At 44.2% G+C, this 24,811-nt stretch overlaps 3 non-coding genes and 1 pseudogene across 3 annotated transcripts; 1 reads left to right on the forward strand and 3 right to left on the reverse strand.

Moving 5' to 3' along the window:
* LOC139235532 (Ig heavy chain C region-like) overlaps nucleotides 1-23,447 on the forward strand; it is a 65,647-nt pseudogene extending 42,200 nt beyond the window's left edge.
* Nucleotides 9,156-9,238, reverse strand: trnal-uaa (transfer RNA leucine (anticodon UAA)). Its single transcript has one exon. It is a non-coding gene; the product is annotated as a tRNA-Leu (tRNA).
* Nucleotides 12,444-12,526, reverse strand: trnal-uaa (transfer RNA leucine (anticodon UAA)). Its single transcript has one exon. It is a non-coding gene; the product is annotated as a tRNA-Leu (tRNA).
* trnal-uaa (transfer RNA leucine (anticodon UAA)) lies at nucleotides 15,367-15,447 on the reverse strand. Its single transcript has one exon. It is a non-coding gene; the product is annotated as a tRNA-Leu (tRNA).
* Nucleotides 23,448-24,811: the final 1,364 nt, after the last annotated feature.

Genomic DNA, 24,811 nt, shown 5'->3' on the forward strand with positions numbered 1-24,811 from the left:
ACGCGGAGTCAGAGGAAATATATTAGCATGGATAGAGAATTGGCTGGCGAACTGAAAGCAGAGAGTCAGGATAAATGGGTCCTTTTCGGGTTGGAAATCAGTGGTTAGTGGTGTGCCACAGGGATTAGTGCTGGGACCATAACTGTTTACAATATACATAGATGACCTAGAAGAGGGGACAGAGTGTAGTGCAACAAAATTTGCAGATGACACTAAGGTTAGTGGGAAAGCGGGGTGTGTAGAGGACTCAGAGAGACTGCAAGGAGATTTGGATAGGTTAAGCGATTGCGCTAAGGTTTGGGAGATGGAATACAATGTCGGAAAGTGTGAGGTCATCCACTTTGGGAAAAAAAACAATAAAAGGGAATATTATTTGAATGGGAAGAAATTACAACATGCTGTGGAGCAAAGGGACCTGGGGGTCCTTGTGCATGCATTCCAAAAGCGAATGGAATATTGGCCTTCATTGCGAAAGGGATGGAGTACAAAAGCAGGGAGGTCTTGCTGCAACTGTATAAGGTATTGGTAAGGCCGCACCTGAGTACTGCGTGCAGTTTTGGTCACCTTACTTAAGGAAGGATATACTAGCTTTGGACGGGGTACAGACACGATTCACTAGGCTGATTCCAGAAAAGAGGGGGTTACCTTATGATGATAGATTGAGTCGACTGGGTCCTTACTCCTTGGAGTACAGACGGATGAGGGGTGATCTTATAGAAACATTTAAAATCATGAAAGGGATAGACAATATAGAGGCAGAGAGATTGTTTCCACTGGTCGGGGTGACTAGAACTAGGGGGCACAGCCTCAAAATACGGAGGAGTCAATTTAAAACCGAGTTGAGAAAAAATTTCTACTCCCAGAGGTTTGTGTATCTGTGGAATTCTCTGCCAAGGAAGCAGTTGAGGCTCGCTCATTGAATGTTTTCAAGTAAAAGATAGATAGATTTTTAATCAATAAGGGAATTAAGGATTACGGTGAGAGGGCGGGTAAGTGGAGCTGAGTTCACGACCAGATCAGCCATGATCTTATTGAATGGCGGGGCAGGCTCGAGGGGCTAGATGGCCTACTCCTGTTCCTAACTCTTATGTTCTTATGTTTTTATGTTCAAAGGGGGAGACAGATAGAGAGAAAGACAGATATAGAGAGAGATAGAGACAATAATTCGGTTCTGTCTTTACAAAGGAAGATACAAAAAACCTTCAAAATGTACTAGGGGCCTGTGAGTCTAGTGAGAATGAGGAACTGAATGATATCCTTATTGGCGGGAAATTGTGTTCGGGAAATTGATGGGAATAAAGGCCGATAAATCCCTGGGTCCTGATAGTCTGCATCCCAGAGTACTTAAGGAAGTGGCCCTAGAAATAGTGGATGCATTGGTGATCATTTTCCAACAATCTATCGACTCTGTATCAATTCCTATTGACTGGAGGGTAGCTAATGTGATGGCACTTTTTTTTTAAAAGGAGGGAGAGAGAAAGCGGGTAATTATAGACCAGTTAGCCTGACATCAGTAGTGGGGAAAATGTTGGAATCAATCATTAAGGATGATATAGCAGCCCATTTGGAAAGCACTGACAGGATCGGACCGAGTCAGCATAGATTTATGAAAGGGAAATCATGCTTGACGAATTTTCTGGAATTTTTTGAGGATGTAACTAGTAGAGTGGACAAGAGAGAACCAGTCGATGTGGTGTATTGGGATTTCAATAGGCTTTTGACAAGGTCCCGCACAAGAGATTGGTGCACAAAATCCAAGCGCATGATATTGGAATTAATGTACTGACCTGGATAGAGAACTGGTTGGCAGACAGGAAGCAGAGAATCTGGATAAACAGGTCATTTTCAGAAATGCTGGCAGTTACTAGTGAGGTGCCGCAGGGCTCAGTGCTGGGACCCCAACTCTTTACAATATACATTAACGATTTGGTTGAAGGAATAGAGTGTAATATCTCCAAGTTTGTGGATGACACTAAACTGGGTGGTGGTCCGAGCTGTGAGGAGGATGCTAAGAGGCTGCAGGGTGACTTGGACACGTTAGGTGAGTGGGCAAATATATGGCAGATGCAGTATAATGTGGATAAATGTGAGATTATCCATTTTGGGGGCAAAAACACGAAGGCAGAATATTATCTGAATGGCGGCAGACTAGAAAAAGGGGAGGTGCAACGAGACCTGGGTGTCATGGTTCATCAGTCACTGAAAGTGGGCACGCAGGTACAGAAGGTGGTAAAGAATGCAAATGGAAAGCTGGCCTTCATAGCTAGGGGATTTGAATAAAGGAGCAGGGAGACCTTACTGCAGTTGTACAAGGCCTTAGTGAGGCCAGACCTGGTATATTGTATTCAGTTTTGGTCTCATAGTCTGAGGAAGGACGTTCTTGCTATTGAGGGAGTGCAGCAAACCAGTTGCCAAACAGTTCTCTATTCACGTCAGTACATTAATCCCAATACCATGCACTTGGACTTTGTACACCAATCTCTTGTGCGGTACCTTGTCAAAAGCCTATTGAAAGTCCAAATACACCACATCCACTGGTTCTCCCTTGTCCACTCTACTCGTTACATCCTCAAAAAATTCCAGAAGATTCATCAAGCATGATTTCCCTTTCATAAATTCATGCTGACTCGGTCCGATATTGTCAACAGACTGATTCCAGGGATGGCAGGACTGTCATATGAGGAGAGATTCGATCAACTGTGCCTTTATTCACTGGCGTTTAGAATGATGAGAGGGGATCTCATAGAAATATATAAGATTTTGACGGGCCTGTACAGGTTAGATGCGGGAAGAAAGTTCTCGATGTTCGGGAAGTCCAGAACTAGGGGACATAGTCTTAGGATAAGGGGTAGGCCATTTGGCACTGAGATGAGGAGAAACTTCTTCACTAAGAGAGTTGTTGACCTGTGGAATTCCCTGCCGCAGAGAGTTGTTGATGCCAGTTCATTGGTTATATTCAAGAGGGAGTTAGATATGGCCCTTACGGATAAGGGGTGAAGGGGTATGGAGAGAAAGCAGGAAAGGGGAACTGAAGGAATGGTCAGCCATGAACATAGTGAATGGCGGCGCAGGCTCGAGGGGCCTAATGGCCTAATTCTGCAGCTATTTTCTATGTTTCTATGTTTCTAAAACTGAAAATGATGAAAATACTCATCAGGTTAGAGACAGGGACAAAGTGAGACAGGCAAAGACATGGGCAGAGATGATGGGAAAGAGAGAGACAGTCAGACATAGAATCTGAGAGAATCCTATTGGAACAGACGTGGGCACCGTGAGAAAGAGACAGATTGAGAGACAGAGACAAACAGAAAAACAGGCACAAACAGAGTGAGTCAGGGAGAGGCAGACTCAGACTCAAGCACACAAACACATGCACAGTTCTCTAAAGACAGAAAGGCAGAGACTGAGATACACAGATACATTTCACAATTTCATTTCATTTTCGGCTCAGAATGTCACAGAGCAACAGAAAATTGTTGATTCTGCAGATGAAACTCAGGTATCACTGATCAGCATGGGGCAAAATCAGTGATAAATTAAAGAGATTCGAGGAGTGGGGACCGAACTCGCGTGGGAAAATCCCATTGAATTTTAAGGCCAACGCCTTAACCACTCGGCCACCCTGGTCCTTCCAGTGTTTCGATTCTGTCTCTGTGAGAATCTGGGCTTCAACTCCACCCCACAGACACACAAACACACCGGGTTTCAGTGAGCATTTAGGAACATTTTTCGTAATATTGACACGGGGGCAACTCTCCTATTCTTTTTCGAGTAATGCTGTGATCCACCCGAGGGTGCAGACGGAGCTTTAATTTAAAATATCTTCCGAAAGTCAACAGCTTCAACATTGCAAAATTCCCCAAGTACTGCACTTAAGTGTCTGCCAAGATTATCTGCTCTAGTCTCAGGAGTGGGACTGAAACACACAAACTCCTGATTCAGTCGAGAATACCGCCACTCAACCAAAGCCGATATCAAAGTTCACAACCCTATTATTTTCATCAAATCTTTTTAAGAAGTTCCATGACATACCAAATTCATGGTGATGATTTATACAGACAGTTGCACATACACAGATATATATATATATATACAGATAGACAGACACAGACACACACACACATAAGCAAAAATATACTCGCAACAACGGACAAGGACAGATGTCTTAGACATCGAGAGGGATAGCCAGGCTGAATCACTGTCGCAACTTTGGCTGATTTTTGCGTTTTTCTACACGAAAGTATCGTGAATATTGCAGTTTAATAAAATGATTTAAAAAATGACAGTTTTGAAAGGTGTGGGACGTTATTCCATCTATCTCAGGATGAGTTTTGCAGAGACCTGGTTAAATTGTGAAATGGAATGAAAAATGCTGAGAATCGTAGTCGGCAGGTTTCGACCTTCAGCGGAAAAATACGATGGATTTTCGAGTTTATCGCTGTAACCTCTTGGTCACGACTACTGACTCATTAGTTCTTTAAATGTTACTCAGATAAAACTCAATCATCCACCTCTCTGCAGCAGATGACACAGAATTCTGAAAAAATCTCCTCTTCCTATATTTTTACTATTCTGCATTGCACTGGAACTTTTTAATATGAATCTATACCAAGAAACAGAAGTAAAATCCTACATTTTGAAAAAGCTTCCTGTCCGTTGGAGAATTGAAACCCTGTCTTCTGCATAACAGGCCGGGATACTAAGCACTATACCAACGAATGTGGGTTTAGTCAAAGCAGGTATCGAACTGTGAAGAGAACTGGACTCCATGAGAAGTAGCGAGACACATTGAGAGACAGAGACAAACCGACAAACAGGGAGAGACAGACAACGAGATAGAGAGAACGAGAGACAGAAAGTGTGAGACTCAGAAGAAGAGGCAGACGCAGTGAGAAAAAATCTCAAACACATACATATACAGAGATATGTGTGTGCTCTATAAAGAGAGAGAGGGAAAGAGTGAGACAAAGACAGTGTTAATGACAGTGACAAGGACAGAGACAGATAGAGAGAGAGCGACAGATATAGAGAGAGACAAAGATATAAACAGACAATGATGGAAATACTCAGCAGGTTAGAGACAGGAACTAACAGCCTCAGGCAAAGAGATACAGACAGGCAGAGGCATAGACAGACAGAGATGATGGAATAGAGAGAGACAGTCAGACAGAGAGATTGAGAGAATCCCATTCGAACAGAACTGGACACCGTGAGAAAGAGACAGACATATTGAGAGACAGAGACAAACAGGGAAACAGGGAGAGACAGACAGCGAGATAGAGACAGAGATAGACAGAAAGTTTTAGACTGAGAGGGAGGGTCAGACTGATTGAGACAAAGAATCAAATACTTACATACACAGAGATGTGTTTGCGTGCTCCATAAAGAGAGGGAGGCAAATAGTGATGGAATGACAAGAAAAAGACAGAGACAAAGAGGGAGACAGATATAGAGAAAGACAGATAGAGAGAGAGAGAGAGAGAGCGAGAGAGAGAGGCATAGAAATAAAAACAGAAAATGATAGAATGACTCATCAGGTGAGAGACAGTGACCAACACAGACAGGTAAAGAGAGAGACGGTCAGACAGAGAGTCTGAGAGAATCCCTTTGGAACAGAATTGGACACAGTGAGAACGAGACAGAGGCAGACTTCGAGCGACAAAGACTCAAACACATACACAGCTTTCGAAAGAGAGAGGTGGAGACTGAGCGACGCAGATACATTTCATTATCTGCTCAGAGTGTCACCGAAACATGCACATGCAACAGAGGTAAATCGGGTATCATGAGCAGCCTGGGAAATAATCTCTGTTTAATTAAACAATTACCAGTTGTGGGGTTCGAACCCGGGCAGTTATAAATCCATTGGATTTTAAGTCCAACACCTTAACCACTCGGCCATCCTGGGCCTGGCAGAAACGGGCTTTGTCTCTGTCAGAATTTGGGCTTCAACTCCACCCCCATAGACAGAGGGTGTAAGGGAGCATTTTCGAACATTTTTCGTGATACTGACACGGGGCAACTCTCCTATTCTTTTTCGAGTAATGCTCTGGACCTTTCACAGCCATCCGAGAGTGCAGGCGGAGCTTCAATTTTACATTTCATCCGATGGTCAACAGCTTCAACAATGCAAAATTCCCTAAGTACTGCATTTGACTGTCAGCCAAGATGATGCGCTCAAGTCTCAGGAGAGGGACTTACACACACGACCTTTTGAATGGAGCCACTGAAACAAAGCCGATACCAAAGATCACAACCGTATTATTTTCCCCAAGTTTTTATAAATGTTCCAGGACATACCAAATTCTTGGTGATGATTTCCATAGAGCGTTGCACATACACAGAGACATAGATACAGATAGAAATACACAGACACACACACACATAAAATAACCAAAAATATACACGCATTAACATAGAATCATAGAAACATATAAATTAGTTGCAGGAGTAAGCCGTTGGCCCTTCGAGCCTGCACCACCATTCAATAAGATCATAGCTGATCTTTCAACCTCAGTACCTATATCCTCCTTTCTCTCCATATCCCTTGATCCCTTGAGCCGTAAGGGCCATATCTGACTCACTCTTCAATATAGCTAACGAACTGGCTTCAACAACTTTCTGCGGTAGAGAATTCCACAGGTTAACCACTCTCTGAATGAAGCTGTTTCTCCTCATCTTGGTTCTAAATGGCTTACCGCTTATTCTTAGACTGTGACCCCTGGTTCTCGAACTCCCCAGCAACAGCAACATTCTTCCGGCCTCTCACTTGTCCAATCTCGTCAGAATTTTATATGTTTCTATGAGATCCCCTCTCATTCTTCTAAACTCCAGTGGATACCAGCAGAGTTGATCCAGTCTATCCTAATATGTCAGTCCTGCCATCCCTGGAATCAAGCTGGTGAACATTCGCTGCGCTCCATTAATAGCAAGGACGTCCTTCCTCAGATTTGGAGACCAAAACTAACAAAATATTTAACGTGTACAACTGCAGGAAGACTTCCCTGCTCCTATATTCAAATCCCCTAGCTATGAAGGCGAACATGCCATTTGCCTTCTTCACCGCCTGTTGTACTTGCATGCCCACTTTCAATGACAGATGTAGCATGACACCCAGATCAAGATATACACAGAGTGCCTTAGACAAATAGACGGATAGACAGGCAGGGTCCCTGTCGCTACTTTGGCTGGCCTTTGCGTTTTTCCGTCGAGAATGCTGCCACTGAACCAGAGCCGAAACAAAAGTTCACAAACGTATTATTTTCTCCAAGTCTTTTGAACAAGTTTCAGGACATACCAAATTCATGGTGATGATTTCCACAGATAGTTGCACATACACAGATACATATATACAGATAGACAGACACAGACACAAACACACACACACACACACATAACCAAAAATATACATGCACCAACTGACATGCACAGATGCCTTAGACATATCGAAGGATAGACAGGCTGAGTCACTACATTGGGTGATATTTGCATTTTTCTATCCGTATGTATCGTGAATATTGCAGACTAATAGAAATGTGAAAAAAATTTCAGTGTTGAAAGGTGTGGGACGTTATTCCATCTATCTCCGGATCATTTTTGCCAAAACCTGGTTAAAATGTAAAATGGAATGAAAAATGCTGAGAATCGTAGTCGGCAGGATTCTAACCTACGCGCAGAAAACCCAAAGTATTTCTAATCCATCGCTTTAACCACTCGGCCACAATTACTGCGTCTCTGGCACTTTAAATGTTACTCAGAAAAAACTCAGTCGTCCATCTCTGTGCAGCAGACGGCCACAGAATCCTGAAAAAGTCTCCGTTTGCAAAAAATCTGAAGAGGCAATCTCCTCTTGCTGTATTTTTACTGTTCTATATTGCTCTGGATCTTTTTAATAAAATCTATACCAAGAAACAGAAGTAAAATTCGACATTTTGAAAAAACTGCTGCGCCGTCGGGAAATGGAACCCGGTTCTCCCGTATAACAAGCGGGGAAAATCACCACAACACGGACGAGGATATGGGTTGCGTTAGAGCAGTAATCGAGCTGTCAACAGAAGTCGACAGACACATTGATCGACAGAGACAAACCGGCAAACAGAGATCGACAGACAGCGAGAGAGAGAGACAACGCGAGACAGAAAGGGTGAGACTGAAAAGTGAGGCAGACTCAGTGAGAAAAAGACTCAAACACCTACATATACAGAGATGTGTGTGTGATCTATAAAGAGAGAGAGGGAAAGAGTGAGAGAAAGACAGTGACAAGGAGAGAGACAGATAGAGAGAGAGCGACAGATAGAGAGAGAGACAGATATAAACAGAAAATGATGGAAATACTCAGCAGGTTAGAGGTAGCAACGACCAGCGACAGGCAAAGAGAGACAGATAGGCAGAAACATAGACAGAGAGAGATGATGGGAAAGAGTGAGACAGTCAGACAGAGAGACTGAGTGAATCCCTTTCGAACAGAACTGGACACCGTGAGAAAGAGACAGACAGATTCAGAACCAGAGACAAACAGGGAAACAGGGAGAGACAGACAGCGAGATAGAGACAAAGAGAGACAGAAAGTTTGAGACTGAAAGGGAGGATCAGACTGAATGAGTAAAAGACTCAAACACATACATACACAGAGATGTATTTGCGTGCTCCAAAAAGAGAGGGGGGGGCAAATATTGATGGAATGACAGAGAAAATGACAGGGACAATGAGAGTGAAAAAGAGGGCGACAGATAGAGAGAAAGACAGATAGAGAGAGAGAGACATAGAGACAAACACAGAAAATAATGGAAATACTTATCAGGTTAGAGACAGGGACTAACAGAGACAGGCAAAGACATGGACAGACAGAGATAATGGGACACAGAGAGACAGTCAGACAGAGAGTCTGAGAGAATCCCATTGCAACAGTACTAGATACCATGAGAAAGAGACAGATTGAGAGACAGCGATAGACAGAGTGGGTCAGAGAGAGACAAAGACTCAAACACACAAACACATGCACAGCTCTCGAAAGAGAGAGAGCGGCAGAGACATTTCACAATTTAATTTCATTATCTGCTCAGAGTGTCACATAGTTACAGAAAACTAGAGATTCAGCAGATGAAAATTGGGAATCACTGAGCAGGATGAGAAAAATATCTGTTTAATTAAGGAATTACCAGGAGTGGGGTTCGAACCCACGCGGGTATAAACCCATTAGATCTTAAGTCTAACGCCTTTACCACTCGGCCATCCTGGTCCTGATCCTGTCATGGGTTGGACTCAGCCTCTGTGAGAATCTGGGATTCAGCTCCAGACATATCGGATTTCAGGGAGCATTTACAAACATTTTTCGTTACATTGACACGGGCGCAACTCTCCTATTATATTTCGACTAAGGCTCTGGGAACTTGCACATCTACCCGAGGGTGCAGATGGAGCATCAATTGAAAATTTCAGCCGATGGTCAACAGCTTCAACAATGCAACATTGCCCAAGTACTGAATTTGAGTGTCAGCCAAGATTATGGGTTCAAGTCTCAGGAGTGGGACTTACACACACAACCTCCTGATTCAGTCGAGAGTGGAACCACTGAACCAAAACCGATACCAACGTTCACAACTGTATTATTTTCCCCAAGTTTTTTAAAAAGTTCCGGGACGTACCAAATTCATGGTGATGATTTCCACAGACAGTTGCATATACACAGAGACATACATACAGATAGACATGCACAGACACACGCACACACAATAACCAAAAATATACACGCTTCAACATAGAAACATAGAAATTAGGTGCAGGAATATGCCATTCGGCCCTTCGAGCCTGCATTACCATTCAATAACATCATGGCTGATCATTCAACCTCAGTACCCCTTTCCTGCTTCCTCTCTATACCCCTTCATCCCTTTAGCCGTAAGGGCAATACCTAACTCTCTTTTGAATATATCTAATGAACTGGCCTCAACGACTTTCTGCAGTGAAAAATTTCAGAGGTTATCCACTCTCTCACTGAAGACGTTTCTCTTCATCTCGGTTTCTAAATGGCTTACCCCTTACTCTTAGACTGTGATCCTTGGTCTCGAACTCCCCAGCACCGAGAACATTCTTCCAGCCTCTAAGCTGTCCAATCTCGTCATAATTTTTCATGTTTCTTCTGATCTCCTCTCATTCTGCTAAACTCCAGTGGATACCAGCCCAGTTCATCCAGTCTCTCCTCATATGTCAGTCCTGCCATCCCGGGAATCATGCTGGTGAACTTACGCTGTACTCCCTCAATAACAAGGACGTCCTTCCTCAGATTCGGAGACCAAAACTGAACACAGTATTCCAGTTGTGGCCTCACGGAGGCCCTGTACAAATGCAGTAAGATCTCCCTGCTCCTATACTCAAATCCCCTAGCTATGAAGGGGAACATGCCATTTGCCTTCTTCACCATCTGCTGCACCTGCATACCAACAATCAATGACTGATGTACCATGGCACCCAGATCAAGATATACAAAGATTGCCTTAGACAAGTAGATGGATAGACAGGCAGGGTCACTGTCGCAACTTTGGCTGTCTTTTGCGTTTTTCAGTCGAGGATACTGCCACTGAACCAAAGCCGATACCAAGGTTCACAACCGTATTATTTTCCCCAAGTCTTTTTAAAAATGTTGAGCACATACCAAATTCATGGTGATGATTTCCACAGACAGTTGCACATACACAGAGACATATATACAGATAGAAAGACTCAGAGACACACACACCCACACACATAACCAAAAATATACATGCACCAACAGACATGATTTTGACATATAGACGGATAGACAGACTAAATCACTGTCGCTACTTTGGCTAATTTTTGCGTTTTTCTATCCGTATGAATCATGAATATTGCAGATGAATAAAAATGAGAAATAGATGTCAGTGTTGAAATGTGTGGGACGCTATTCTGCCGATCTCAGGATCCGTTTTGCAAAAACCTGGTTAAATTGTAAAATGGAATGAAAAATGCTGTGAATTGTAGTCGGCAGGATTCGAAACTACACGCAGAAAACCGAAAGGATTTCTGGACCATCGCTTTAACCACTCGGCAACAACTACTGCTTCTCTGGCCCTTTAAATGTTACTCAGAATAAACTCTGCAACAGACGGCCACAGAATCCTGAAAAAGTCTCCGTTTGCAAAAGATCTGTAAGAGGCAATCTCCTCTTGCTGTATTTTTACTGTTCTATATTGCTGTGGAACTTTTTAATAAAATCTATACCAAGAAACAGAAGTAAAATTCGACATTTAGAAAAAGCTGCTTTTCCGTCGGGGAATTGAACCTGGTTCTCCCGCGGAAAAGGGGGGCATAATCGGCACGACACGGACGAGAGAACGGGTTGCATCCGAGCAGTAATCGAGCTGTGAACCGAAGTCGACAGAAACATTGATCGACAGAGACAAACCGATAAACAGGGATAGGCAGACAGCGAGAGAGAGACAACGAGAGACAGAAAGCGTGAGACTGAAAAGTCAGTCAGAGTCAGCGAGAAAAAGACTCAAACACCTAAATATAACGAGAGATGCGTGTGTGTGATCTATAAAAAGAGAGAGGGAAAGAGTGAGAGAAAGACAGTGATAAAGACAGTGACAAGGTGAGAGACAGATAGAGAGAGAGCGACAGATAGAGAGAGAGACAAAGATATAAACAGAAAATGATGGAAATACTCAGCAGGTTAGAGACAGGAACTACCACTGGACACGGTGAGAAAGAGACAGACACATTGAGAACCAGAGACAAACAGGGAAACAGGGAGAGACAGACAGTGAGATAGAGACAAAGAGAGAGATAAACATTGAGTCTGAAAGGGAGGACCAGACTGAATGAAAAAAGACTCAAACACATACATACACAGAGATGCATTTGTGTGCTCCTTAAAGAGAGGGAGGCAAATAACGATGGAATGACAGAGAAAAGGACAGGGACAAAGAGAGAGACAAAGAGGGAGACAAATAGAGAGAAAGACAGATAGAGAGAGAGATTATCAGAGACAAAAACAGAAAATAATGGAAATACTTATCAGGTTAGAGTCAGGGACTAACAGAGACAGGCAAAGACATGGACAGACAGAGATAATGGGACAGAAAGAGACAGTCAGACAGAGAGTCTGAGAGAATCCCTTTGCAACAGAACGAGACACCGTGAGTAAGAGACAGATTGAGAGACAGAGACAAACAGAGAAACAGGGACAGACAGAGTGTGTCAGAGAGAGGCAGACTGAGAGAGACAAAGACTCAAACACACAAACACAAACACAGCTCTCTAAAGAGAGAGAGCGGCAGAGACCGAGCGACACAGATACATTTCACAATTTCATTTCATTATAGACTCAGAGTGTCATATCGTTACAGAAAATTGGAGAGTCAGCATTTGAGAATCGTGTATCACTGAGCAGGATGGGAAAAATCTACTTTTAATTAAGGAATTACCAGGACTGGGGTTCAAACCCACGCGGGTATAAACCCATTAGATCTTAAGTCCAACGCATTTACCACTCGGCCATCCTGGTCCTGATCCTGTCAGAACTTGGGCTCTGCCTGTGAGAATCTGAGCTTCAGCTCCACGCCCACAGCGACACACAGACACATAGGATTTCAGGGAGCATTTACGAACATTTTTCGTTATATTGACACGGGCGCAACTCTCCTATTCTTTTTCGACTAAGGCTCTGGGAACTTTCACATCCACCCGAGTGTGCAGATGGAGCTTCAATTTAAAATTTCAGCCGATGGTCAACAGCTTCAACAATGCAACATTCCCCAAGTACTGCATTTGAGTGTCAGCCAAGATGATGTGTTCAAGTCTCAGAAGTGGGACTTACACACACAACCTCCTGATTCAGTCGAGAATGGAGCCACTGAACCAAAACCGATATCAGAGATCACAACCATATTATTTTCCGCAAGTTTTTTAAAAAGTTCCAGGACGTACCAAATTCATCGTGATGATTTCCATAAAGAGTTGCACGTACACAGATACATACATACAGATAGGCATGCACACACAATAACCAAAGATGTACACGCATCAACATAGAAATATAGAAATTAGGTGCAGGTATATGCCATTTGGCCCTTCGAGCCTGCACCATCATTCAATAAGATCATGGCTTATCGTTCAACCTCAGCACCCCATTCCTGCTTTCTGTCCATACCCCTTGATCCCTTTAGCCATAAGGGTCCTTTTGAAAATATCTAACGAACTGGCCTCAACGTCATTCTGCGGTAGAAAATTTCACAGGTTAACCACTCTCTGAATGAAGAAGTTTCTCCTCATCTCGGTCCTAAATTGCTTACACCTTATTCTTAGACTGTGATCCTTGGTCTCGAACACCCCAGCAACGAGAACATTCTTCCAGCCTCGAAGCTGTCCAATCTCGTCAGAATTTTATATGTTTTTATGAGATCCCCTCTCATTCTTCTAAACTCCAGTGGATACCAGCCCAGTTGATCCAGTCTCTCGTCATATGTCAGTCCTGCCATTCCGGGAATCATGCTAGTGAACCTTCGCTGTGTTTCCTCAATAGCAAGAACGTCCTTCCTCAGATTTGGAGACCAAAACTGAACACAATATTTAAGGTGTAGCCTCACCAAGTTGTACAATTGTAGTAAAACCTCCCTGCTCCTATTCTCAAATCCCCTCGCTCATAAGGCGAACATGCCATTTGCCTTCTTTACCGCCTTCTGCACCTGCATACCAACAATCAATGACTGATGTACCATGACACCCAGATCAAGATATACATAGGTTGCCTTAGACAAATAGATCGATAGACAGGCAGGGTCACTGTCGCTACTTTGGCTGGCTTTTGCGTTTTTCAGTCGAGGATGCTGCCACTGAACCAAAGCCGATACCAAAGTTCACAACCGTATTATTTTCCCCAAGTCTTTTTTAAAAGTTCCAGAACATACCAAATTCATGGTGATGATTTTCACAGACAGTTGCACATACACAGGGACATAGATACAGATAGACAGACACAGCGACACACACACATCAATAACCAAAAATATACATGCACCAACGGACATGCACAGATGCCTTATACATATAACGGGATAGACAGGCTGAATCACTTTCGCTACTTAGGCTGATTTTTGCGTTTTTCTATCTGTATGCATCGTGAATATTGCAGATATTGAGATATTGCAAAAAATGAGAAATAGATTCCAGTGTTGAAAGGTGTGGGACGTTCTTCCGCCGATCTCAGGATCAGTTTTGCAAAAACCTGGTTAAATTGTAAAATGGAATGAAAAATGCTGAGAATCAGAGCAGGCAGGATTCGTTCCTGCGCGGGGTAAACCCAAAGGATTTCGAGAACATCGCGTTAACCACTCGGCGACAACTACTGCGTCTCTGGCACTTTAAATTTTGCTCAGAAAAAACTCAGTCATCCATCTCTGTGCAGCAGACGGCCACAGAATCCTGAAAAAGTCTCCGTTTGCAAAAAATCTGGAAGAGTCAATCTCCTCTTGCTGTATCTTTACTGTTCTATAGTGCTCTGATACTTTTTAATATGAATCTATACCAAGAAACAGAAGTAAAATTCGACATTTTGGAAAAGCTGCTTGTTTATTGGGGAATTGAACCCGGTTCTCCCACGTAACAGGCAGGGATAGTCACCACTATGCGGATGAGAATACGGGCTGTGGTGAAGCAGTTATCGAGCTGTGAAAATAAGTCGACAGACACATTGAGAGACAGAGACAAACCGACAAACATGGAGAGACAGACAGCGAGATAGAGACAACGAGAGACAGAAAGTGTGAGACTGAGAAGGAGAGGCAGACTGAGTGAGAAAAAGACTCAAACATATACATATACAGTGATGTGTCTGTGTGTGATCTATTAAGAGAGAGGGAAAGAGTGAGAGAAAGACAGTGATAAACACAGTGACAAGCAGAGAGACAGATAGAGAGAGAGCGATAGAGACTAAAACAGAAAATGAAGGAAATACTTCTCAGCTTACAGGCAGGGACTCACAGAGACAGGCAAAGACATGGACAGACCGAAATGATGGGAAAGAGAGAGCCAGTCAGACAAAGAGTCTGAGAGAATCCCATTGGAACAGATGTGGCACCGTGAGAAAGAGACAGATTGAGAGACAGAGACAAACAGGGAACCAGGGACAGACAGAGTGAGTCAGACTGACAGAGACAAAGACACAAACATACAAAACTCTCTGAAGAGAGAGAGAGAGGCAGAGACCGAACGACACAGATACATTTCACAATTTCATTTCATTATCGGTTCAGAGTGTCACATTGTTACAGAAAATTGCTGATTCAACCGATGAAAATCCGGACTCATTGATCAGAATGGGAGCAAATCCGTGTTAAATTAAAGAGATACCAGGAGTGGGGTACGAACCCACGCGGGGAACACCATTGAATTTTAAGGCCAACGCCTCAACCACTCGGCTATCCTGGTCCTGTGAGAACCTGGATTCTGTCTCTGTGAGAATCTGGGCTTCAACCCCAACCCCACATACAAACACATACACATCGGCTTTCAGTGAGCATTTTTGAACATTTTTAGTAATATTGACACGGGGGCAATATCCAGATATTTTTGTTTTTGTATCCCCTCAAAACAATACTATTTAGATGGTACTGCCTCTCCATGTTCCACCCAAAGTATACCGCTTCTTAATTATCCGCATTAAATTGCACTGCCATGTCCCGGCCCATTTCACTCGTCTCTCTGATTCCTCTTCAAGTCTGTTACTATCATGCTCACTATTGGCTACGTTGCCAGGTTTTGCTTCATCTTCGAACTTCGAGATGGAATCCCTATAACCAAGTCCAGGTCATTGTTATATAACAAGAACAACAATGGGAATTGAAATGGACCGTTTTAAGGAGAAACTTCCAATTAACCGGATTTTGGAATGGTATTTAATTCGGATTATTTATTGAGTGGGAGGAAGGAGGAAACTCAAGAGACGTCCATTCAATAGGATGGAATAGAGCCCAGATCATAGTGCGCTGAGTAGGGAGAAACTGCTTCCGCTGTTTGGCGATGGACTACTCCCCCAAAATCACCAGTTTTTCCTGGAAGAAAGATAAAATCACCAGCCTTTCCTGGAAGAAAGATAAAGAGCCGGTTAACCATCACCGAGTCAGAGGTGTGCAGTAGCACCATCTACTGCGAGGTTTGACGTGGTGTGTCGGTCTGGGCCATCACAATGCCAGGTTAGTGATGTGGGATAGAGGGCAAACTGTGATAAGATGAGAAGGTATGTTCAACTTGTACAGAAATTTGGTTAGACGACACTGAGAGTGCTGTGTACAGTTCTGGTCTCCATATTACACTTAGAATGATGTGTACAGTTCTGTTCTCCAGATCACACTTAGAGTACTGTGTATAGTTCTGGTCTCCCTATCGCACTTAAAATACTGTGCACCGTTCTGGTCTCCCATATCACAATTAAAATACTGTGTATAATTCTGGTCTCTCTATCATACTTAGAATATTATGCACAGTTCTGGTTTCCATATCACATTTAGAATACTGTCCACAGTTCAGGTCTCCATATCATACCAAGAATATTGTTTACAGTTCTGGTCTCCTAATCACTCTTGGAATACTGTGTAACGTTCTGGTCTCCAGATCATACTAAGAATATTATGCACAGTTCCGGTCTGCAGATTACACTGAGAAGACTGTGCACAGTTCTGCTCTCTGTAAATGCCAGGTTAGTGTTAGTCTGACAGCGAGGAACCTGTTAAAATATAAGGACACTTTGCATTTCTTAATGATTGATTTTGCAAGCAATGTCAATAATTTGTCTTCTCTTGAAGATCCTGAACGCGACATCATTCCTCCAACTGTTCTCCTCACGCTGAGTTCTACTGAACAAATCACCAGCAGCAGATATGCAAGCGCCGTGTGTTCAATCATCGATTTCCGGCCAAAGTCACTGACCGTGAATTGGCTGGAGAGTGGACAACTCCTGGATTCTGGCTCCGTCACCTCTCCCGTCTTTGAGGTGAACGGGAACTTCTCGGCGGCCAGTCGGCTGACAGTCCCCGCCGAGGAATGGTTCACCGGCTCGGTCTACACCTGCTAGGTCACTCATGAAGTGGTCACGCAAAGCCGTAACTTCACCAGATCTCAGGGTAAGAAGCACAATCCCGAGAGGTTACAGACCATTCTGAGCGCTGATCTCAGTCAGGACTTTTATTGAAATTAGTAAAAAGCACCGAACTATTCCTAATTTCCAATCATGCAGTTTGTATATTCTTGTGATTACAAACTTGCCTTGAAACAGCGCCTTCAGCGACCTTAGTCTAAACCAAATCGCTTGCCAGCCAATGAATTAAGTTGTGAAATGTGGTCACAGTTGTAATGTACAACGTGCAGCAATCATTTAGTGCACAGCAATCTCCCACAAACAGCAGTGTGATAATGACCAGATTATATTTTGCTTAGTGGTGTTTTTTGAGCTATAAATATTCCCAGGCCACGAAGGAAAAGTCCTCGGCTTTTCATTGAAATAGGTCCAGGGAATCATTTACGTCCACCTAAGAGGCCAGACGGATCCGCGGTTTAACACGTGATCCGAAAGACGGCACCTCCGACAGTGCACCACGCCCCCAGTACTGCACTGGGAGACACAGCTTACATTTTGTGATCAAGTATCTGGAGTGGGACTTCAACCCACGATCTTCTGGTTCAGGATTCCTCATTGTTCAGGATTTAATAAACTCGCCAACGAAGCTTTCCCCCTGCTCTGATTTCAGGCAGTGAGTAACGTGCCCTTATTCTCAGGTTTATCCTGAGTTGGCTGATTATATACGGAGCGGCAGTCGGAGTCTGGAACCCTTTACTGCTAACTGTCCAGGAACCCACTGTTGGAATGGGCATCTACCCTATTCAGAGCGCTGAGTCCAATTCTGGGCTCCGCACCTCAGGAAGGACATACTGGTCATGGAGGCGGTAAAGTGCAGGTTTATCCGAATGATACCGGAGCTAATAAAATAAAATGATGAGGAGACGAGCAGAGAATATTAAGAGGTGATACAATTGAGGTGTTCAAGTAGATAAATACAATTGATCAAGTAGATATAGAACAATTATTTCCTTTGACGGAAAAGTCCAGAACAAATAGCAGAATCTTAAAATTAGAGCGAGATCTTGCGGAAGTGATGTCAGGAAGGATTTCTTCACAGGAAGTCTGGATTTCCCTCTCCAAAAGCTGCTGAAGTTTGGTTTCAATTCAGAACTGAGATTGATTGATTTTTGTTAGGCAAGATTATCAAGTGTTACAGAACTAAGGCGTGAATATGGTGTTGACTGTAGATCAGCCCTGATCTAACTGGATTGCGGGACAGGATGGATGGGCTGAATGGCCTCCTCCTGTTCCTATGTTGCTATTAATGCCCTGAGATCATATTTAACTCTGACTCTCTCTCACCAGACATGATAAATGTTCAGTAATGACAGAAATTAACAAACTACATCACATCATTACAAATGATGCCCCACCACAAAAGACCCTTTGGAACTCCATTCTCCCGACCTTGAACTTCTCCTCTGACGGGGGCTGTGACTGGTTCCTGCACATTTTCACCGCAATAAAGATCACAGCAAGTGACCAGAAACATAACTTTGTTTCCTGCTGTCCCATAAATCCTGAAATTAATTTGACACTTGTTTTGAACCAGAGTAATGCTGGTGTAGACCTCTAGACCTTCGGGCTATTTGGGTTACACTATTATAACCAGCGGAGATGCGTTTGGATGCAAGGATCTACAGATGGGTGTAAACATAGAAACATAGAAACATAGAAAATAGGTGCAGGAGTAGGCCATTCGGCCCTTCTAGCCTGCACCGCCATTCAATGAGTTCATGGCTGAACATTCAACCTCAGTACCCTATTTCTGCTTTCTCGCCATACCCCTTGATCCCCCTAGTAGTAAGGACCTCATCTAACTCCTTTTTGAATATATTTAGTGAATTGGCCTCAACAACTTTCTGTGGGTAGAGAATTCCACAGGTTCACCACTCTCTGGGTGAAGAGGTTCCTCCGCATCTCGGTCCTAAATGGCTTACCCCTTATCCTTAGACTGTGACCTCTGGTTCTGGACTTCCCCAACATTGGGAACATTCTTCCTGCATCTAAACTGTCTAACCCCGTCAGAATTTTAAATGTTTCTATGAGTTCCCCTCTCATTCTTCTGAACTCCAGTGAATACAAGCCCAGTTGATCCAGTCTTTCTTGATAGGTCAGTGCCGCCATCCCGGTAATCAGTCTGGTGAACCTTCGCTGCACTCCCTCAATAGCAAGAATGTCCTTCCTCAGGTTAGGAGACCAAAACTGTACACAATACTCCAGGTGTGGCCTCAACAATGCCCTGTACAACTGTAGCAACACCTCCCTGCCCCTGTACTCAAATCCCCTTGCTATGAAGGCCAACATTCCATTTGCTTTCTTAACCGCCTGCTGAACCTGCATACCAACCTTCAATGACTGATGTATCATGACACTCAGGTCTCTTTGCACCTCCCCTTTTCCTAATCTGTCACCATTCAGATTATAGTCTGTCTCTCTGTTTTTACCACCAAAGTGGATAACCTCACATTTATCCACATTATACTTCATCTGCCATGCATTTGCCCACTCACCTAACCTATCCAAGTCGCTCTGCAGCCTCACAGCATCCTCCTCGCAGCTCACACTGCCACCCAACTTAGTGTCATCCGCAAATTTGGAGATACTACATTTAATCCCCTCATCTAAATCATTAATGTACAGTGTAAACAGCTGGGGCCCCAGCACAGAACCTTGAGGTACCCCACTAGTCACTGCCTGCCATTCTGAAAAGTACCCATTTACTCCTACACTTTGCTTCCTGTTTGACAACCAGTTCTCAATCCATGTCAGTACACTACCCCCAATCCCATGTGCTCTAACCTTGCACATCAATCTCTTGTGTGGGACCTTGTCGAACGCCTTCTGAAAGTCCAAATATACCACATCAACTGGTTCTCCCTTATCCACTCTACTGGAAACATCCTCAAAAAATTCCAAAAGATTTGTCAAGCATGATTTCCCTTTCACAAATCCATGCTGACTTGGACCTATCATGTCACCTCTTTCCAAATGCACTGCTATGACATCCTTAATAATTGATTCCATCATTTTACCCACTACCGATGTCAGGCTGACCGCTCTATAATTCCCTGTTTTCTCTCTCCCTCCTTTTTTAAAAAGTGGAGTTACATTGGCTACCCTCCACTCCATCGGAACTGATCCAGAGTCAATGGAATGTTGGAAAATGACTGTCAACGCATCCACTATTTCCAAGGCCACCTCCTTAAGTACTCTGGATGCTGTCCATCAGGTCCTGGGGATTTATCGGCCTTCAATCCCATCAATTTCCCCAACACAATTTCGCGGCTAATAAGGATTTCCCTCAGTTCCTCCTCCTTACTAGACGCCCCGACCCCTTTTATAACCGGAAGGTTGTTCGTGTCCTCCTTCGTGAATACCGAACCAAAGTACTTGTTCAATTGGTCCGCCATTTCTTTGTTCCCCGTTATGACTTCCCCTGATTCTGACTGCAGGGGACCTACGTTTGTCTTTACTAACCTTTTTCTCTTTACATATCTATAGAAACTTTTGCAATCCGTCTTAATGTTCCCTGCAAGCTTCTTCTCATACTCCATTTTCCCTGCCCCAATCAAACCCTTTGTCCTCCTCTGCTGAGTTCTAAATTTCTCCCAGTCCCCAGGTTCGCTGCTATTTCTGGCCAATTTGTATGCCACTTCCTTGGCTTTAATACTATCCCTGATTTCCCTTGATAGCCACGGTTGAGCCACCTTCCCTTTTTTACTTTTATGCCAGACAGGAATGTACAATTGTTGTAGTTCATCCATGCGATCTCTAAATGTCTGCCATTGCCCATCCACAGTCAACCCCTTAAGTATCATTCGCCAATCCATCCCAGCCAATTCACGCCTCATACCTTCAAAGTTAGCCTTCTTTAACTTCTGGACCATGGTCTCTGAATTAACTGTTTCATTCTCCATCCCAATGCAGAATTCCACCATATTATGGTCACTCTTCCCCAAGGGGCCTCGCACAACGAGATTGCTAATTAATCCTCTCTCATTACATAACACCCAGTCGAAGATGGCCTCCCCGCTAGTTGGTTCCTCGACTTATTGGTCTAAAAAACCATCTCTTATGCACTCCAGAAAATCCTCCTCCACCGTATTGCTTCCAGTTTGGTTAGCCCAATCTATGTGCATATTAAAGTCACCCATTATAACTGCTGCACCTTTATTGCACGCACCCCTAATTTCCTGTTTGATGCCCTCCCCAACATCACTACTACTGTTTGGAGGTCTGTACACAACTCCCACTAACGTTTTTTGCCCTTTGGTGTTCTGCAGCTCTACCCATATAGATTCCACATCATCCAAGCTAATGTCCTTCCTCACTATTGCCTTAATCTCCTCCTTAACCAGCAATGCTACCCCACCTCCTTTTCCTTTTATTCTATCCTTCCTGAATGTTGAAGCAGCAAGGGATTTCAGGATGAGCGCTCTTCAGTGCCTAACACAATAGCACCACAATGTATTCCCGTTTTACGCCGGTTATTTGCTTCACAGCCCATTACAGGTGGCTCTGGCTTCAAATACACAGGAAATGTTACAGATCTCCCGGAATCGTTGCCAATACATTGTCCTTCCAATAACGCCGGTGTTAAAGCAGCAGCGTGAGGTTGATATCTCAAAAGTGATTTGTCCCCCTTGAACGAGTTAAGGCTAAAAATTGGTGTCCGGATTCTGAAGATGCAGCTTTTCCTGACTTTCATTCCTGTTTTGCAGTGGATGTCCCATGCAGCGATTCAAAAATCACTCTTCGCCCACAGTCACTGGCACAGGACTTACTGGAGCGACGGTGACCTTAAACTGCGTCGTGTCTGATGCTCCTTATGGGCTCACCGTGTCCTGGACCTGAGAAAAGGAGGCTTTGAAATCAGAGACTGCCGTCTAACACGGAGAGGATCCCAGCAGCGTAATCAGCAACTTAAACATCTCGACACAAGACTGGCTGAGTGGGGATAAGTTCTACTGGATGGTGAGCCATCAGGATATACCGACTCCTATCAGAGATTCCATCCACAAGGAAAAGGGATAGCGCGGAGATTGTTACAATAAGTCAGATACTGTGACTATTTCTGCTGCATGTGCAAGGGCCAATTCATTATTTAAAGTGTTTAATGGGCTACTCTGATCATTCAGTTTGGTAATTCCACGAACTCAGCACTCTGGGACCTGATGTTATGTATTTTAGGGGAAACTGGATAAGTCCATGAGCGAGAAAGGAATAGAATGGTATGTTATTAGGATGAGATTAAGTGAGCTAGGAAGAGGCATGTGTGGAACATACACACCAGCATAGACCAGTTGGCCAAATCTCCTTGATCTGTGCAGTAAATTCAACTCCAACCCTTCAAGATTTCAGAGAGAAAGATTATGTTCACTCTGCTGCGGGATGGTAAACCAGAGAGGCCCCAGAGGGGATATAATAAAGCGTTAAATGTCAACGAAGAGCATATTTCTCTGACGTACAACCACGGGACATTGGCGAATGTAAACAGAGAAAGCGAGTTGGTGGTGGCCTCAAAGGCCACCCGGGAGCAGAGGAGGATTGGAATCCGAGTGAGGAGCTCTCGGATCGCGGGGGGTGGGTTAGGCAGGGAACCTGGATCCAGGAGGGAGGTGTAAGGGCAATAACCACCTGGGTGCAGCTGTAACTGCTGGGATTTACACAGTATGTCAAGCCGGACCAGCTACAGTTAAAAACCGAATGGAGGTTAAAATAGAGGATTCCAGCCTCCTATAAATATATTATTCAAATACAATATTACAACCAGGAGTGGTCGGGTTGATGTCGGGATGCCGATTTTTACCAATTTAATCACCCCCACAGCCTCAATACGCCTGCTTTATTAGATTAAAACTCCCACCATTGTATCTGGAACTGTCCAGTTCATTTGCCTTTATTGTAACTGTTCTACAGCGAAAGATCCACGGGAACCAGCCGTGTCTGTCCTCCTGCCCTCGGCAGAAGAAGTCTCTACTCAGAGGTTGGTCAGCCTCACCTGCTTAGTGAGAGGTTTCTCCACCCGAGAGATCTTCGTCAAATGGACCGTCAAGGACAAGCCGGTGGTTCCGACAACTACCTTAACACCGAGGTGATGGCGGAGAATGGCAGCAGATCCTTCTTCCTGTACAGCCTGCTATACATTGCAGCCGAGGAGTGGGCCCGCGGCGCCTCTTACTCCTGTGTGGTGGGACATGAAGCGATTTCCTTGAAAATCACCAACAGAACCATCAATAAATTCAGAGGTAAACCCTGTTTTGTGAACATTTCCCTTGCTCTGATGGACAACATCAATTCTTATCAATGAGAATCTCTCGATTGCCTTTCAGTTCTTAAGTAAAAAACAATAAAGGCCTTTTCTTCCAATCGTGAGTTACACACACAGCCGCTCAATTAATTTTGTTTCCTATTTTAGCCAAGGGGTGCGCTGTTAATCTGAAGCAGAATATTTGTCGGACTTGTGGCCAAAGCTGGTACATTCAGCGCTCTCAGCTCATATACACCACAGGTTGGAGAGAAAGAGAAGCTCTTTAATGACAGGATACCTCAAAGTCATTTCAGCAACTTTCGTCCCACTGGGAGAATCTGCATAGTTCTATTTCCCGATAAACAAATGCTGTACATTTATATTTCGGTGCCCTTGTTTCTCGTGTTGTCCATCCCTTCAGATTTGGGGACAATTTATTTGGCAGCATCGCACACTCTGGGATCTGAAATGAGGTCCACACACGAACACGAACTGAATCTCCCATCGCCCCACCAGAGAGAGGTGAAATGGAAATTGTTATCCCCCTGTACCTTCCACTACACCACCAGAGAGAGATGAAAGGGCAATTATTCATCCACTGTAAGACCATTGCCATACCAAAGAGTGGTGAAATGGCAATTCTGAACCCACTTGTGCTTCCCACTGCCCCACCAGAGTGAGGGGAAACGGCAATTGTTAATGCACTGTAACTTCACTCCGTCTCTGCAAGATTCTACAAGTTCCCTGGCAGGACAGACGCGCCAAAATTAGCGTCCTCGTGCAGGCCAACATCCCAGCATCGAAGCACTGACCACACTTGATCAGCTGCTCTGGGCAGGCCACATTGTCTGCATGCCAGACACGAGACTCCCAAAGCAAGCGCTCGACTCGGAACTCGCCCATGGCAAATGAGCCAAAGGTGGGCAGGGGAAACGTTATAAGGGACCACAAAGCCTCCCTGATAAAGTGCGACATCCCCACTGACACTTGAGAGTCCCTGGCCAAAGACCGTCCTAAATGGAGGAAGGGAGGAAGTACATCCGGGAGGGCGCTGAGCCCCTCGTGTCTCGTCGCCGAGAGCATTCAGACATCAAGCGCAGGCAGTGGAAGGAACGTGCGGCAAACGTGTAAAATCTTCCCCTTCCCGCAACCACGGTCTTTCCCACCTGTGACAGAGACTGTGGTTCCCTATTGGACTGTACAGCCACGTAAGAAATCAGGCTAAGAGTGGAAGCAATTCTTCCTTGATTGCGAGGGACTGCCTTTGATGATGTAAACCCTCTCCCCCACCAGAGAGAGGGGAAAGGGCAATTGTTAACTAACTGTCCCGCCCACTACCCCAGCATAGTGAGGGGAATCTGCAATTGTTAACCCAATGTATCCGACTTCCGCACAAGCGAGAGGGCAAAGGGCAATTGTTAAAT

Source organism: Pristiophorus japonicus, chromosome 23 (genome assembly GCF_044704955.1).
Source record: "Pristiophorus japonicus isolate sPriJap1 chromosome 23, sPriJap1.hap1, whole genome shotgun sequence".
NCBI lineage: Eukaryota > Metazoa > Chordata > Chondrichthyes > Pristiophoridae > Pristiophorus > Pristiophorus japonicus.